General features: G+C 43.1%; 1 protein-coding gene across 7 annotated transcripts in view; it reads right to left on the reverse strand.

The window, feature by feature from the left end:
* Positions 1-17,975, reverse strand: part of TSEN15 (tRNA splicing endonuclease subunit 15) — a 145,316-nt gene that overhangs the window by 19,272 nt on the left and 108,069 nt on the right. The gene's annotated exons all lie outside the window — the stretch shown is intronic.

Below are 17,975 nucleotides of genomic sequence, written 5' to 3' on the forward strand. Positions count from 1 at the left end.
AATTTGGCTCTATGGAGTAGTGCTTGTGAATCCGAGAGGCACAGACTTTGAAGTGTTAAGAGATGCAATTCAGACTTTCATTAAATGTAATTTCACAACTGTTTTCTGCTGTGCAGGAAAATGCATGCGATTCAAACAAGTGTGTAGAGATGGCCCGAACATCGGTGGTTCGCGTTTTCCCAAAAAGTTTGGGTTCGCATTTTTTCCATAGACTTTAATGCGCACCGACTTTAGCGGTTAATAGCATAGTAAAAACACTAAATTTGCAGGGTATGTAGCGGGGGACAGTGACTACAAGGGGAATTTTTTTTTCAAAAATACCTTATACTTTTTGAGAAAATCGATTTTAAAGTTTCAAAGTAAATTCTCCTTCTGACCGTGGGAAAATTAACCCCCGCCGTCCTTTAGCGGTTAATAGCAAAGCCCCCTTAAAAGCTAAAAACACCAACATTGCTGGAAATGTTAAGAACAGTGGGAACAAGAGGAAAAATAAAAAATTTACAAAAAGACCTTATACTTTTTGAGAAAATCTATTTTAAAGTTTCAAAGCAAAAAGGGGATTCATTTGATTCATTAAAAAGAGCCGATTCATTAAAAAGAACCGGCTCATTCATGAACCAGTTAGTATAGCTTAGAATGCGACGTATAGCTGCCGGCTCCCGCTGTCTCTCCCCACCTTCCTTTACCTGTCACTCTCACCTAGGCTGGCACCCGGTGAACCCATCGGTGCCCCAGGTGCCAGCCTAGGTGAGGATGAGAGGTGAGGAGGCAGGGAGGACAGCGGGAGCCGGCAGCTATGCTTCCCACAGGACGCATTCTCTGCTATGTGGGGGGCAGCAGAGATTTTCAATCAACTTAAAGAGACACTGAAGCAAAAAAAAAATTATGATATTATGATTTGTATGTGTAGTACAGCTAAGAAATAAAACATTAAGATCAGATACATCAGTCTAATTGTTTCCAGTACAGGAAGAGTTGAGAAACTCCAGTTGTTATCTCTATGCAAACAAGCCATTAAGCTCTCTGACTAAAAGTTAGTCCTGGAGAAGGCTGTTATCTGACTTTTATTATCTCAACTGTTCCTGGACTATTTACTTTTCCTCTGCCAGAGGAGATGTCATTACTTCACAGACTGCTCTGAAAGAATCATTTTGAATGCTGAGTGTTGTGTAATCTGCACATATTATAGAATAATGCAATGTTAGAAAAAACACTATATACCTGAAAATAAAAGTATGAGAATATTTTCTTTGCTGCTAATCTTCTAGTAATTATTCATAGTACACAACCAATTCATTATATCATTTTTTTTCCGCTTCAGTGTCTCTTTAATTGAAGCTCGCAAGATAAGAGGAGACTGTACTCGTTGGATCATTTACCGAGGATATTGGCGTGGAATTTTTTTTTTAAAGGTACTGGCAAGTATTTCTAGTTAATTAAGAAAATTAAAGGACTTTTCGTCATTGTGTTTTTATTTCATTTAACCCTTTGTGGAAATGGGTAAGGGGTACTTTGTACCCCTATACTCATTTCTCCTGGGAGAAGGGTGGGTATCTGGGGTCCCCTTCTTAAAGGGGACTCCCAGATGCCACCATGAACCCCCCCACGGAGTCGTCGCCCCCACCTCCTCCTGGGGCACCGGAGGTGGGGAAGAGCCCCTTGTCCATGGATTAGACAAGGGCTCGGGGGGAGTGGGGAAGGCTTGGCCGCCCCACTCCACCGGAGCCCCCCCCATACCATGCGGGCTGGTATAGCTCAGGGTGTGAAGCCCCACACGGCCGGGGATCTGCATTCTGTCTATCCCAACCTGCATGGGGGACAAGGGGTTACAGAGAGCTCGGTAGGGGGGACACCACTTTTTTTTCAGATTTCCCACACTCAGAAATAATAAAAAATGTTTTTAAATTTTTTTTTAAATATTGTTTCCTGCTATCTTTTTAACATATTCTGCGAATTTGGTGTTGCTAGGATGTAAGGGGCCTTTGCTATTAACCTCCTTAGTGGTATATGCCCGACACTGTGTCGGGCATACCGCTTCCTGGCCCCAGGAGTCCCCCATGTAAAATTAATGTGATCCAATGGCTGAAACCCCTTTAGCTAGCACTAGGCTAGCTAGTACAAGTCACAAAAACCTCATTAGAGGATTATAAACACACATATAACACATATAAATTATCCTATACAAAGGACTAAAACTTAACCTTTATTGCGAGTCTTTAAAAGCCAATATTGGCTGCTATACGAGTAGACCAAGACTGAATTAACAATGTGGGGCTCATACAGGTAAGTATTAAGGCTATAAGAGGATTAGTATCCTCATGTGCCCTCCAACATTGACACGATATATTTACACACTACCCCCACCAAAACCCATTGGCTGCTACTATATAGCCATATTGCTATACCATGCACTGATTTTATTTATGTATTAGATGTACTTATGCACCTTACCACTATGATTAGCACTCTTGCACTTTTTATTGTCTTCCCTTGAAAAAGCTTCCCTTAAGGAAGTGAAACATGTTGGGTTTTGGTGGGGGGTAGTGTGTAAATATATCGTGAACAATGTTGGAGGGCACATCCCTTATATCCTTAATACTTACCTGTATGAGCCCCACATTATTAATTCAGTCTTGGTCTACTCGTATAGCATTCAATATTGGCTTTTAAAGACTCACAATAAAGGTTAAGTTTTAGTCCTTTGTATAGGATAATAGCTAGTACAAGTCCCAGGAACCACCCGATCCCCCCGTTAATACATTACACCCCGTGGAACCAGAGATTGCACAGCCTCCCTGCACAGCTTTGGACTCTCTATGGGGAGGATCGGGTTTGCGCATGACATGACGTCGGCGACGTCACGTGCGATCCTCCCCATAGAGAAGACCAGAGCTGTACGGGGAGGCTGCGCCGATCGCTGGATCCAAACTGGGTAATGTATTAACGGGGGAGCGGCGGAGATCGGGGGGTGCCAGGCATTTATACTAGCTAGCCTAGTGCTAGGTATAGGGGTTTCAGCCATTGGATCTCTGGGGGGGACTGAGGGCACAAATTGGTAAAACCTCCTGAGCGGTGTAACGCTCAGGAGGTTAACTGCTAAAGTCGGCGGGTGATAAGGAAACAGAGTTATGGGGTGCAAAATTGCTCAATTTTGCCATTGGCTTTCATTGGGCTTCCTATTTCACTTTCAAAAATCTCCAATCTTTTCAAAAGATGACGGCTCAGCAATTGCAAATTTTCTAGCATTGTAGGGACTTTTAGGGGGCTCAGGACAGGTGAGTTTCGGGCTCCTAGGCCAAAGAAGTCATAGCCTAGGGTCTGAAAAGCTTTTTTTTCTTAGCAATGATGCCGGTGACGAATATAAATCGCACCCATGGCCGTCAGCAAAGTCTGAAGCTCACGACATGTCGCATGCAGGTAGAAGGCATATTGTTGTACTTGCACTCCAACGTTGGCTTCCCTACTTCTCTGCAAACCAGAGTTATGGGGGTGCAAATGTGCTAAAATCTCCCATAGGCTTTCATTGGGGCCTGGGTTTTGAGGGTACAAAAGCGCAGGTTTCTGCCGAATGGTACGGCTGAGCAGCCCCAAATTTTCAGGCTTTGTACGGAGTTTAAGGGGGCTCAGGGCTGGTGAGTTTCGGGCCTCTAACCCAAAGTGATCATATCCTAGGGTCACAAAAACCTGTTTATTTTTGCAATGGTACTGGTGACGAACGTAAATCCCCGCCATTGCCGATAGCAAAGACTGAAGCTCAAGACATGTCGCATACAGGTAGAAGGCATATTGTTGTACTTGCACTCCAACGTTGGGTTCCCTACATCTCTGCAAACCAGAGTTATGGGTGTGCAAAAGTGCTGAATTTTGCCATTGGCTTTCATTGGGCTCCCTATTTCACTTTCAAAAATCTCAAATCTTTTTAAAAGGATGATGGCTCAGAAGTGGCAAATTTTCTAGAATTGTATGGACTTTTAGGGGGCTTAGGACTGGTGAGTTTGGGGCCCCTAGGCCAAAGAGGTCATAGCCTAGGGTCACAAAAGCTTGTTTTTTTGGCAATGATGCCAGTGACAAACGTAAATCTCAGCCATTGCCGATAGCAAAGTCTGAAGCTCATGACATGTCGCATGCAGGTAGAAGGCATATTGTTGTACTTGCACTCCAACGTTGGGTTCCCTACATCTCTGCAAACCAGGGTTATGGGGGTGCAAAAGTGCTAAAATCTCCCATAGGCTTTCATTGGGGCCTAGGTTTTGAGGGTACAAAAGCGCAGGTTGCTGACAACAGCTGATAGTTAGCAGGCAGCTGGTTAATTAGCCAGCAGGTAGAGGTTATAAAAAAGGTGGATTTAATTCTCTTCCTGCACTAGTGGAAATTAGCATGTTAGGATTTGTATGAATGAACTACATACACCTTTTGACCTTACACGTATTTTTTTCCCTATATTTGATGTCATAATATTTAAATTACAGAATAAAAAACATGTAGGGTGGTCATAGAACCTCTAACCACCCAACACAAAATTGGATGTGTGAGCCAGGCTTAAAGCGGATCCGAGATGAAAAACTAACTATAACAAGTAACTTGTCTATATATCTTATCTAAAGTTTAGATAGTTTACACAGCAAATCTAGCTGCAAACAGCTTTAATAGAATATGATCCTTTCTTCCTGTGATACAATGAGAGCAGCCATGTGGTTTGTAAACATTACACAGAGGCAGGCTTATCTGCATCTTGAGCAAAAAAACCTAATCCTCCCTCCTCCCCTCTGCCTCTGGCTAGTAATACCTCACCCTCCTCCTGCCCAGACTGAGCTCCCATGAGCCCTTGCTACTGTCTGAAAGTGCCTTGGCTCTCTGACTGTGGGCGTGGCTTGTTTAGTTTATAGGGAAGTAGAGTATTAAAACAAAAACAAAAAAGTATTTGGCTTGAAGAATGCCCTATAAACAATAGGAAAGGAACACAATTATGCAATTAGAGCTGCTCAAATCCGGAACAGGGAGATACCCAGATAGTTGCTATCCAGATATCTCCCAGTAAACCTGTGCGGGGTTGGCGGGGGGGCCAATCTTACTTGTCTGACGTCTTCTTCGTCCGTCCCTCGGCGTCACGTGATTACAAACGCTTCCTCCTTTAACCCGGCCGCTTGGACCGCATCGTGGGAGGTGCCGAGGGACGGACCGAAGAAGATGTCAGACAGGTAAGATTGACCCCCCGCCCACCCCGCACAGGTAACTGGGATAAATCCGGATAGAACTATCCGGATGTCTCCCGGATCCGGATTTGAGCAGCTCTGTATGCAATGAGTAAAAGTTCATCTCGGATCCACTTTAAGGCTAGGGCCACACTAGCTCCCGGTGCGGGACGCATCCGCGGTCCGGGCTCCGATTTTCAAAACCCGGAACGCAAACGGATCCGTGCTGCCTTTTTTGCAGCACACGTTTTGGATCCGCTTGCGTGTTTTTTGTTTTTTTTTTGCTAGAGGGGGTAGCAGCCAGGACGGGGGGCTGCGGGCAAAGCGGCGGCCAGGGGGGTCACATCCCCCCCCCCTTGCTCACCTGGGTGCCCCCCGTCCCCGCTCCCCCTCCAGCTCGCATATAATGTAATAATTTGTACCTAATGAAGTTCGGCGAGCCGGGCACTTCCGCCCACACCGCTCGCCGTCACTTCCTGCAATGTCGCCCTCTGTATTTCAGTGGGCGGCATCGCAGGAAGTGACGGCGAGCGGTGTGGGCGGAAGTGCCCGGCTCGCCGAACTTCCTTAGGTACAAATTATTACATTATATGCGAGCTGGAGGGGGAGCGGGGACGGGGGGCACCCAGGTGAGCAAGGGGGGGGATGTGACCCCCCCTGGCCGCCGCTTTGCCCGCAGCCCCCTGTCCTGGCTGCTACCCCCTCCAGCATGGCGGCCCCCTCCTTCACCATGGGACACTGGAAACTGATCCGTTTCCAGTGTCCCAAAATGTCAGTGAAGAGGGAGGCCCGTTTCCCCATTGATTTTCACTACCCGTACGTGTATACGGGTCCGTGAAAAATGCTGCAAGTCCGGACTCAGCGTTCCGGGTTTAAAAACGTATTCCGCGGATCGCACGCGGATACGTTTTTAACTTGAGTGAGTACTGTTCCTATTTTTAACATTGGTATCCGTGGCTACGTTTTTCGTCCGGGACAAAAAACGTAGCTACGGATACGTTTTTAAATCAAGTGTGAACTAGCCCTAAGTGTTTGGGTGGTCGGGCAAACACCCAGCTGTGGAAATTCCGTATATTGTAATGAAAAGGTTTACACAGGATTTTTGGGGTAACATTTACCTAACTGCATGTGTAAGCATTACCTTTGCTTTTTTAAAACAATATTAGAACTGCATTTATGGCAGATGTTTACAAGCCTTTGGCAACCATTTTAAGTAAAAAGCACAAAGCTGCAACAAACCCTGGAAAATGCCCACAATTTATAAAATGCTCATTGAAATGCATCTGACATAAATAGCAGTGCTATCCAAAATTAAAAATTCTATTCAACAAGAAGTACAATTATAAAGAAATCTGTAACATAGAGTTTCACTTCAAGTCATTGTCTCACTGGCTTACATGTTTCAGCACAGCACTTAGATGTAAATCATAGGATTAAAGTAAGGCTATAGTCAGTCACATGTGGAAACAATCATTTCCATCATGTCCAATCTGCTTCCGATCAATAACAAGATCGATTGTTAGTGGAGTTCCAGATAAACAGGACTCTACTACAGTAAAATCTAATTATAGTAAACTCTGGTATAGTAAATCTTATAGTAAACTCAGTCCCAAGGTCCTGATCATGCGCCTGTACATATACACAATGTATAACGGATCTCCCTGATATAGTAAACAACTTGGCCAGGTCCCTGGGAGTTTACTTTAAGGGGATTCTACTGTATATAGAGATAAACTTAAAGGGACTCCGAGCAGTGCAGAAACTATAGAAATATGCATATCATTTTAAAGTTCCGCCCTACGCCTTTTAGTTTTCGCTATTTTCGCGATTGAAATTGCAGCGGCCGCGATTTCAATCGCAAAAATAGAGAAAACTAAAAGGCGTAGGGCGACGATTTAGGTGTCGCCAGAAAGAGGAGAAAGAGAGCTTTAAAATGATATCCATCTTTCCATAGTTACTTGTATTACACAGGACGACTTTTTCCTAAAGTCAGCAGCTCCATCCTGCTGAAAATAGCGAAAACTAAAAGGCGTAGGGCGACGATTTATATATCATTGGAAAGAGGAGAAAGAGAGCTTTAAAATGATATGCATCTTTCCATAGTTTCTGCACTGCTCGGAGTCCCTTTAAAGCGGACCCAAACCAAACATTTTTTTAATTCAACATATTTAGTTGCACCACTCTGACATATACAGGATCTTCTCAAAAAATTAGCATATTGTGATAAAGTTCATTATTTTCTGTAATGTACTGATAAACATTAGACTTTCATATATTTTAGATTCAAATACACACGACTGAAGTAGTTCAAGCCTTTTATTGTTTTAACCACTTTCGGATTTCCCAGACGCATAACTACGCCCCTATTGACTTAATGAGCGGATCAGGGGCGTTGATAAACGCCCCTGCCGCTATTGTGCTGTGCGGACACGATCGCGCGGGTGCGCGCCCCCGTGCGTGCTTATGCGCGTGCACCAGCTTCATTTATCTCTGGGTGGGATTGATGAATGGGAGTAATTACTCCCATCACCAATCAGATGCCTGTAACCATGAATGAGCACTGCTATAAGCCAATAGCAGTGCTCATTCATTTGTGAGGTTTACAAACAATGTTGCCAGCACTTAAAGAGGAACTCCAGTGAAAATAATGTAATAAAAAAAGTGCTTCATTTTTACAATAATTATGTATACATGATTTAGTCAGTGTTTGCTCATTGTAAAATCTTTCCTCTCCCAAATTCACATTCTGACATGTATTACATGGTGACATTGTTACTGTGGGCAGATTATGGAGCTGGTCTGGCTTTAACAGACAGCTGTAAGCAGCTATTTCCTGTCTGAACATTGTTACATTGTGGCAGTTTGCCCAGAGTACCGTACGGTACCAGAGCCTCTTGTGGGAGGGGTTTCAGCACAAAATCAGTCATACAGCGCCCCCTGATGGTCTGTTTGTGAAAATCATTATTTTTCTCATGTAAAAGTGGGTATCAGCTACTGATTGGGATAAAGTTCAATTCTTGGTCGGAGTTTCTCTTTAAGAAGATACAGTTACCTTGTAATCACTCCTGAGAGGATTACAAGGTAACTGGATCTTCTTTTCTTGTATTCTGACTGCCACCTAGAGGATTTTATAAATATACCAGGACTTATAAATAAATATACCAGGACTATATACCCCTGATCAACCCTGATTAACCCTGATCAACCCTGATCTAATCCTAGCCTCCCTTGCTTTTTTTTTATGGTTGGAAATATAGAAATAGTGTATCTTTTCATTTTTTTCTCTTTTTTCTTTTTAAAATGCATAGAGAATAACATTATTACTAAAATAAAATATCACCCTTGAAAAGCCTAATTTGTGGCGAAAAAAACAACCTATAGATCATTCACATGTGATGAGTAGCAATAAAGTTATCAGTGAATGAATGGGAGGAGCGCTGAAATGTAAAAGTTGTTTTGGTTTTAAGGGAAGAAAACCTGTGATCCTGAAGTGGTTAATATTGATGATTTTGGCATACAGCTCATGAAAACGCAAATTTCCTATCTCAAAAAATTAGCATATTTTATCCGACCAATAAAAGAAAAGTGTTTTTAAAACAAAAAAAGTCAACCTTCAAATAATTATGTTCAGTTCTGCACTCAATACTTGGTCGGGAATCTTTTTGCAGAAATGACTGCTTCAATGCGGCGTGGCATGGAGGCAATCAGCCTGTGGCACTGCTCAGGTGTTATGGAGGCCCAGGATGCTTCGATAGCGGCCTTAAAGAGACTCCGTAACAAAAATTGCATCCTGTTTTTTATCATCCTACAAGTTCCAAAAGCTATTCTAATGTGTTCTGGCTTACTGCAGCACTTTCTGCTATCACAGTCTCTGTAATAAATCAATGTATCTTTCCCTTGTCAGACTTGTCAGCCTGTGTCTGGAAGGCTGCCAAGTTCTTCAGTGTTGTGGTTCTGCTATGAATTCCCCATTCCAGGCCCATCTATGCACACTGCCTGTGTATTATTTAGATTAGAGCAGCTTCTCTCTTCTCTCTTATCTTTTACAAGCTGGATAAATCGTCCTCTGAGCTGGCTGGGCTTTCACATACTGAAGAATTACAGACAACGGAAAAGCTGTTTGCAGGAGAAAAAAGAGCAGCCTGAAACTTCAGTGCATGAGAACTGCAGGGAGACAGGTATACAGCCTGCTTGTGTATGGTTGTATTTTCTATGTGTGGACATACAGTACATCAACCTACTTCCTGTTTTGGTGGCCATTTTGTTTGTTTATAAACAAACTTTTTAAAACTGTTTTTAACCACTTTTAATGCGGCGAGGAGCGGCGAAATTGTGACAGAGGGTAATAGGAGATGTCCCCTAACGCACTGGTATGTTTACTTTTGTGCGATTTTAACAATACAGATTCTCTTTAAGCTCATCCAGAGTGTCGGGTCTTGCGTCTCTCAACTGTCTCTTCACAATATCCCACAGATTCTCTATGGGGTTCAGGTCAGGAGAGTTGGCAGGCCAATTGAGCACAGTAATACCATGGTCATTAAACCATTTACCAGTGGTTTTGGCACTGTGAGCAGGTGCCAGGTTGTGCTGAAAAATGAAATCTTCATCTCCATAAAGCTTTTCAGCAGATGGAAGCATGAACCCACTTTTGAACCAGAAACAGCGGTAGAAGCGCCTGACCTGGGCTACAGAGAAGCAGCACTGGACTGTTGCTCAGTGGTCCAAAGTACTTTTTTCGGATGAAAGCAACTTTTACATGTCATTCGGAAATCAAGGTGCCAGAGTCTGGAGGAAGACTGGGGAGAGGGAAATGCCAAAATGCCTGAAGTCCAGTGTCAAGTACCCACAGTCAGTGATGGTCTGGGATGCCATGTCAGCTGCTGGTGTTGGTCCACTGTGTTTTATCAAGGGCAGGGTCAATGCAGCTAGCTATCAGGAGATTTTGGAGCACTTCATGCTTCCATCTGCTGAAAAGCTTTATGGAGATGAAGATTTCATTTTTCAGCACGACCTGGCACCTGCTCACAGTGCCAAAACCACTGGTAAATGGTTTACTGACCATGGTATTACTGTGCTCAATTGGCCTGCCAACTCTTCTGACCTTAACCCCATAGAGAATCTGTGGGATATTGTGAAGAGACAGTTGAGAGACGCAAGACTCAACACTCTGGATGAGCTTAAGGCCGCTATCGAAGCATCCTGGGCCTCCATAACACTGAGCAGTGCCACAGGCTGATTGCCTCCATGCCACGTCGCATTAAAGCACTAATTTCTGCAAAAGGATTCCCGACCAAGTATTGAGTGCATAACTGAACATAATTATTTGAAGGTTGACTTTTTTTGTTTTAAAAACACTTTTCTTTTATTGGTCGGATGAAATATGCTAATTTTTTGAGATAGGAATTTTGAGTTTTCATGAGCTGTATGCCAAAATCATCAATATTAAAACAATTAAAGGCTTGAACTACTTCAGTTGTAGTGTAATGAATCTAAAATATATGAAAGTCTAATGTTTATTAGTACATTACAGAAAATAATGAACTTTATCACAATATGCTAATTTTTTGAGAAGATCCTGTACAAAGATAAATAAACACTCCTTCAAGCCTATGAGCATTTCAGTACATGCTTTTCACCTTTCTCTTTTCTTAACTAGGGTTATACAGATGGCAGCCATTAGCAATTCCTTCTTTGCTGGACACCATCTACTCCACCAGGCTGCCGGATTCTGTCCCGGCAATATGAAAGGACGGAGGGGTTCTTTCAATAAATGTAAAAAAAATTGTATTGGTCATCATGCAGCTGAAAAAAGGCTGCTATCTATTATTATAATTTAGAAAATAGATTTTATTTCTGAAATCTTGTATTTTTAATTTGGGTCCACTTTAAGACAGCATGAATTGCCTTGCTGGGAATTATCTAATCTTTTCTTTAAAGCTGCGCTATGGTGAATTACTGTTTAAATTAATGCAGCATAAAATTAAGCCATTATGGAAAAGAAGCTGCAATAAAAAAGCTTTACTTTTAGAAAAATAAACAGAGCTGCTTGCTCAATCACTTTAGCTTTCAGTAGCCCGTCATTTGCATGTTATGCGTCGGACTAAACAGACCAGTACATGAATCGCAGGCAGGGCCGGCCCTAGACTTTTTGCCGCCTGAGGCAAATTTTTTTTTTCTGCCGCCGCAGAATTTTTTTTTTCTGCCGGGGGGGGGGGGGGGGGGGGCGCTCTGGGGGGCCGCCGAGCTGGAGGGGTAGCTGGCAGGACGGGGGTATTGGGCCTAGCGGCGGGGAGGGGGTCGTACCCCCCTCCCTCGCCTGGGTCCCCCGAACTGCGCTCCCCTCCAGCCTTACATAGAAGAAGCAGCCGCTATTTGTAAGACGCACGGGCGGGGAGGACTCACCTCTTCCCAGCGTGCGCTCCACTGACATCACTTCCTGCAGCGTTGCAGGAAGTGACGTCAGTGGAGCGCATGCTGGATCGAGGAAGAGGTGAGTCCTCCCCGCCCGTGCCTCTTACAAATAGCGGCTGCTTCTATGTAAGGCTGGAGGGGAGCGGAGGACGGGGGACCCAGGCGAGGGAGGGGGGGGTCCGACCCCCCCTCCCCGCCGCTAGGCCCAATACCCCCGTCCTGCCAGCTACCCCTCCAGCTCGGCGGCCGGCTCCCCGCACGGACGGGCGGATGCCGCCCCTGGAAATTTGCCGCCTGAGGCAAAAGTTTCACCCCGCCTCATGAGCGGGCCGGCCCTGATCGCAGGGGAACATCTGGTATGACTGTTTATTTTTTTTCAGATCTCACCTCCCTGTCACCTGGTTGTTTTTAGTTTGTCCGCACTCACGAGCTGAGCTGCCCGCTATAAACAGTTGTAAAGCTGCGCTTCATCACAGCGTATACTGAAGCCATGAAGGACCCCTGCGATCTGTCAGGCAATAAATCAGCCACCTTATCTCGGCTATCTATCTGCCCCCTTCCCCCTGTGTTGTTAGCAAACTTGCGTAGTATCTGCTGTACAGATCAAAGGTGGCAGATTTGTATATTGCACAGCACTAGTGCCTCAATGTAATAGAAACAATGTAGACTGTCTATTAGGCTCAGGTAAATGTAGAAGTCCTGGAAAACATATGTAATGAGTATGTGTGTGTATATGTGTGTGCGTGCGTGTGTGCGTGTGTGTGTGTGTGTGTGTGTGTGTGTGTGTGTGTGTGTGTGTGTGTGTGTGTGTGTGTGTGTGTGTGTGTGTGTGTGTGTGTGTGTGTGTGTGTGTGTGTGTGTATATATATATATACATACTCATTACATATGTTTTCCAAGACTTCTACAATTACCTCTTCCTAATAGACAGTCTACATTGTTTCTATTACATTGAGGCACTAGTGCTGTACAATATACAAATCTGCCACCTTTGATCTGTACAGCAGATACTAAGCAAGTTTGCTAACAACACAGGGGGAGGGGGGCAGATAGATAGCAGAGATAAGGTGGCTGATTTATTGCCTGACAGATCGCAGGGGTCCTTCATGGCTTCAGTATACGCTGTGATGAAGCGCAGCTTTACAACTGTTTATAGCGGGCAGCTCAGCTCGTGAGTGCGGACAAACTAAAAACAACCAGGTGACAGGGAGGTGAGATCTGAAAAAAATAAACAGTCATACCAGATGTTCCCCTGTGATTCATGTACTGGTCTGTTTAGTCCGACGCATAACATGCAAATGACGGGCTACTGAAAGCTAAAGTGATTGAGAAGCAGCTCTGTTTATTTTTCTGAAAGTAAAGGTTTTTTATTGCAGCTTCTTTTCCATAATGGCTTAATTTTATGCTGCATTAAATTTAAACAGTAATTCGCCATAGCGCCCCTTTAAATCAGAAACTTAGCAAATTCTGATCTCAGAGAAATTATTTGCTTTGCATGAATATGTATTTTCCTTCCTCTGTTGGTAATAACATTGCTGCCCATTACAAAACTGTAATGATTTTTAAGCAATCTGTGATGAGAGCTTGTTTTTAAATCAATATTCAATATTACAGACTATATACCTTTAGACACTGATGACATTAGGTAAATACAGCAGACAATCATCATTATTAATAATAATAAAAACAACTAGGTTGGCAGGGTCCGTTACAGAATGTAATAAACTATTGCACCTTTAAAGGATAACCATGTGACATGTGACATGATGAGATAAACATGTGTATGTATAGTGCCAAGCACACAAATACAGCAGGATGCGAAAGTTTGGGCAACCTTGTTAATCGTCATGATTTTTTTCCAGTACAAATTGTTGGTTGTTACAATAAAAAAATGTCAGTCAAATATATCATATATGAGACACACACAGCGATATTTGAGAAGTGAAATGAAGTTTATTGGATTTACAGAAAGTGTGCAATATTTGTTTAATTAAAATTAGGCAGGTGCATACATTTGTTGTCATTTTATTGATTCCAAAACCTTTAAAACTAATTATTGGAACTCAAATTGGCTTGGTAAACTCAGTGACCCCTGACCTACATACACAGGTGACTCCAATCATGGGAAAGAGGATTTAAGGGGGGTCAATTGTAAGTTTCCCTCCTCTCTTAATTTTCTCTGAAGAGTAGCAACATTGTGATCTCAAAACAAATCTCAATTGACCTGAAGATAAAAATTGTTCACCATCATGGTTTAGGGAAAAGATACAGAAAGTGGTCTCAGAGATTTCAGCTGTCTGTTTCCACAGTTAGGAACATATTGAGGAAATGGAAGGCCACAGGCTCAGTTCAAGTTAAGGCTTGAAGTGGCAGACCAAGAAAAATCTCGGATAGACGGAAGCGACAAATGGTGAGAACAGTCAGAGTCATCCCACAGACCAGTACCAAATATCTACAACATCATCTTGCTGCAGATGGAGTCACTGTGCATTGTTCAACCATTTGGCACACTTTATACAAGGAGATGCTGAATGTGAGAGTGATGCAGAGGAAGTCTTTTCTCCGCCCACAGCACAAAAAGAGCCACTTAAAGTATGCAAAAGCACATTTGGACAAGCCAGCTTCATTTTGGAATAAGGTGCTGTGAACTGATGAAATTAAAATTGAGTTATTTGGACATAACAAGGGGCGTTATGCATGGAGGAAACAGAACACAGCATTCCAAGAAAAACACCTGCTACCTACAGTAAGATATGGTGGTGGTTCCATCATGCTGTGGGGCTGTGTGGCCAGTGCAGGGACTGGGAATCTTGTCAAAGTTAAGGGACGCATGGATTCCACTCAGTATCAGCAGATTCTGGAGACCAATGTCCAGGAATCAGTGACAAAGCTAAAGCTGAGCCAGGGCTGGATCTTTCAACAAGACAACAACCCTAAACACTACTCAAAATCCACTAAGGCATTCATGCAGAGGAACAAGGACAATGTTCTGGAATGGTCATCTCAGTACCCAGACCTGAATATAATTGAAAATCTGTGGTGCGAGTTAAAGAGAGCTGTCCATTCTTGGAAGCCATCAAACCTGAATGAACTAGAGATGTTTTGTAAAGAGGAATGGCTCAAAATACCTTCAACCAAAATCCAGACTTTCATTGGAACCTACAGGAAGTTTTTAGAGGCTGTAATTTCTGTAAAAGGAGGATCTACTAAATATTGATTTCATTTCTTTTTGTGGTGCCCAAATTTATGCACCTGCCTAATTTAGTTTAAACAATTATTGCACACTTTCTGTAAATCCAACAAACTTAATTTCACTTCTCTGTGTGTGTTTCCCATATGATATATTTAACTGACATTTTTTATCGTAACAACGATTAACTGCTATCAATGTATGCTTTGCTATGTTTTTGTATTTACGTTCAATGTACGTGTATGCTGTAACGCTCTGTTTTTGCTTTTTATTTTTGCTTTTATATTTTATACGTATGACCCATGCTTGACTGCATGTGACGCTGCACTCTGCTTAATTGTACGCACAAGCTGTAATGTTGTCCTATGTATGCTTGTCTCACGTCTATGTATGTGCCATGCTTAACTGTATGCTATTTCTTGTCTCTTCACCAACGACCCTGTATGTGCCAAAACCAATTCCGGGTACAACCCACCGGCTGTACTTGGCGATAATAAATTCTGATTCTCTCTGATTCTCTGATTCTCTAATACAGGAAAATCATGACGATTAACAAGGTTGCCCAAACTTTTGCATCCCACTGTAACTAGGTTGTGTTTCTTTTTTTCTTTCTCTGCCTGAAAGAGTTAATCAGGTATGCAAGTGACAGTTTATGTCCGGGCCGGGACCGGGTCGGACTGGGTCAGACTATAGCATAACCCTCACTGATAAGTAATTACAGCCCCCCCCCCCCAAAAAAAAATTCCTGTCAGTAAATGGCTTCTGAGAACAGGAAAGGGGCCAATAATTCATAGATTTGAGCTCTAGCATACTTCAGTGAAGGTGTCATTGAGCAGAGACAATGAAACAGTAAAAGCGTTAAATCTAGATTGAAATATAAAATAAAACTGTGGGATATCTAAAAAAGATATTTTTAGGAGGAGGAGGATATATACAATTGTTTTTGTCAGTTTATTTTCACCTCCGATGTCCATTAAGCCCATTGTCCCCATTCTCTGACAGTGCTTCATGTTGATACAAAAAACATGACCAAGGCCATCATTGTTGCTGGTCTAATGATATTATTATTATTATTATTTTGTATTTATATAGCGCCGACATATTACGCAGCGCTGTACAGTGTATATATATATATATATATATATATCTTGTCACTAACTGTCCCTCAAAGGAGCTCACAATCTAATCCCTACCATTGCCATATGTCTATATTATGTAGTGTAAGTACTGTAGTCTAGGGCCAATTTTTAGGGGGAGCCAATTAACTTATCCGTATGTTTTTGGAATGTGGGAGGAAACCGGAGTGCCCGGAGGAAACCCACGCAGACACGGAGAGAACATACAAACTCTTTGCAGATAGTGCCCTGGCTGGGATTCTAACCGGGGGCCCAGCGCTGCAAGGCGAGAGAGCTAACCACTACGCCACCGTGCTGATAGTTGTATTCCTATTAGAGGGCACACCTCAGCTCGATCTTCAATCCGTCCAATCTGCCCAACACTGACAGATTCAATCGATCCAGGAGACAGCACAAGGACCAGCACTGGAAGACTTTCACGTTGGTCTTTTATTCACATAGACAGTGAACAAAATACAGCCAACATCCGTCTCAAAGTATGGATGTAATTATAGCTCAGAGTATTAAGCCCCTTGGCATTTTTTAATTCTTTCCGGATTTTAAGGTTCTAAAAGCGGTGCAATTTTTTTGCACTCTTTCAGACCTTAAAACCTGGAAAAAAATCATGCTGCCAGGGATATCTGCACCAGTTCCAGCAATCACTCACCTCCCTGGCTCCAGCTCTGCAGTCTTCCCTCCATCATTCAGGTGGCGTTGCAACCATCAAGTGAGATTGCTGGCTGTCGTCTCTGCCGGCGATCTCACCAGGGGGAAGCAGAGCTTCACAGGAGCAGAAGAAGAATGGCGGCCGACGTCGGAATCCCCTGGGAGGAGAGTTGAAACACCCGCTGCGCACATTGCTCTGCATACAGCCTCCGGCGGCTACCCCGAGCAGAGGTCGGGATTACTGCTCTGAGCTGCGGTTTTCCGCCCCGCCACTAGCTTGGGATTACTGCCAAGGAGGTTAAAGCTCATGCTGCCATGCAATTGAACAACCACACGATGGTGGATGTGGAGTCACATTGCGGCAAAGTTCCGATGGACTGCTGCTGTTTAAGACGATATGACGTTGCATTACCACTTGACAAAGGACGTCATAACGCCCGAAACAGCAGCAGGCCGTTGGAACTTTGCCACAATGTGTCTCCACATCCACCATCATGTGGTTGTTCCATTGCAAGGCAGCATCCATACATTGAGATAGATGTTGGCTGTATTTTATTCACTGTCTAAGACTCCAACGTGAAAGTCTTCCAGTGTTGGTCCTTGTGGTGTCTTCTGGCTGGTCTAATGATAGGTACACATGATACAATTTCCCATCATATCATCAGGTCAAATCGATTTCTGACCTGTCCGAACTGCTCCCAATTGATAATGGGATAGGGAAAACAAAATTGATCCCTTTATTGATCGGAAGCAGATTGGACATGTTGGAAATTATGGTTTCCATTTTTCGATCTGACGGGAAATTGCATAGTGTGTACCTAGCATTACGCAGACAGAAGCAAGCATACAATACCCACTTTCAATTGCCCTGCTTTATTTAAAGATACTGTCTTTAATACCATCTGTAGTGCAGAGAGTACAGCCATTTACCTCTGCATACTTCAGGTTCAGCAACTGAAATACATTTAGTTCCTGTAGAACAAAACATTTCCACTTGATGTCAGGCTCATCAATATTCCTTAGTGCAAAACTACTACTGAGACTCTAGTCCCCTGCTTTCCTCCTGTCTAATATGGTGCAATGATGGTACCATGCTGGACAAACTATAACACAGCCTCTCAGTAACTGATGTATGATTCAAACTATGAGGCCTGAGTAAGTGGAAGGAGACTTAATTTTTTAAGCGTATAATACAAATATAGTAATTTTACAGATTTTATTTAAAGCACAGCATTATTATTTAATAGTTACTGTAAAGTGCTGTGGAAAATGCGTCAGTGCTATAGAAATGCACAAAATGAAAAGTAAATGAACTGCAGAACTTTGATGTATTGCAGAGTAAAGCTTTTTTTTGAGAAAAAAACTAAGATAAGAGAAAATTTCAGTAGTGGAGATTGGAAA

This window comes from Hyperolius riggenbachi, chromosome 6, assembly GCF_040937935.1.
Source record: "Hyperolius riggenbachi isolate aHypRig1 chromosome 6, aHypRig1.pri, whole genome shotgun sequence".
Taxonomy (NCBI): Eukaryota; Metazoa; Chordata; class Amphibia; order Anura; family Hyperoliidae; genus Hyperolius; species Hyperolius riggenbachi.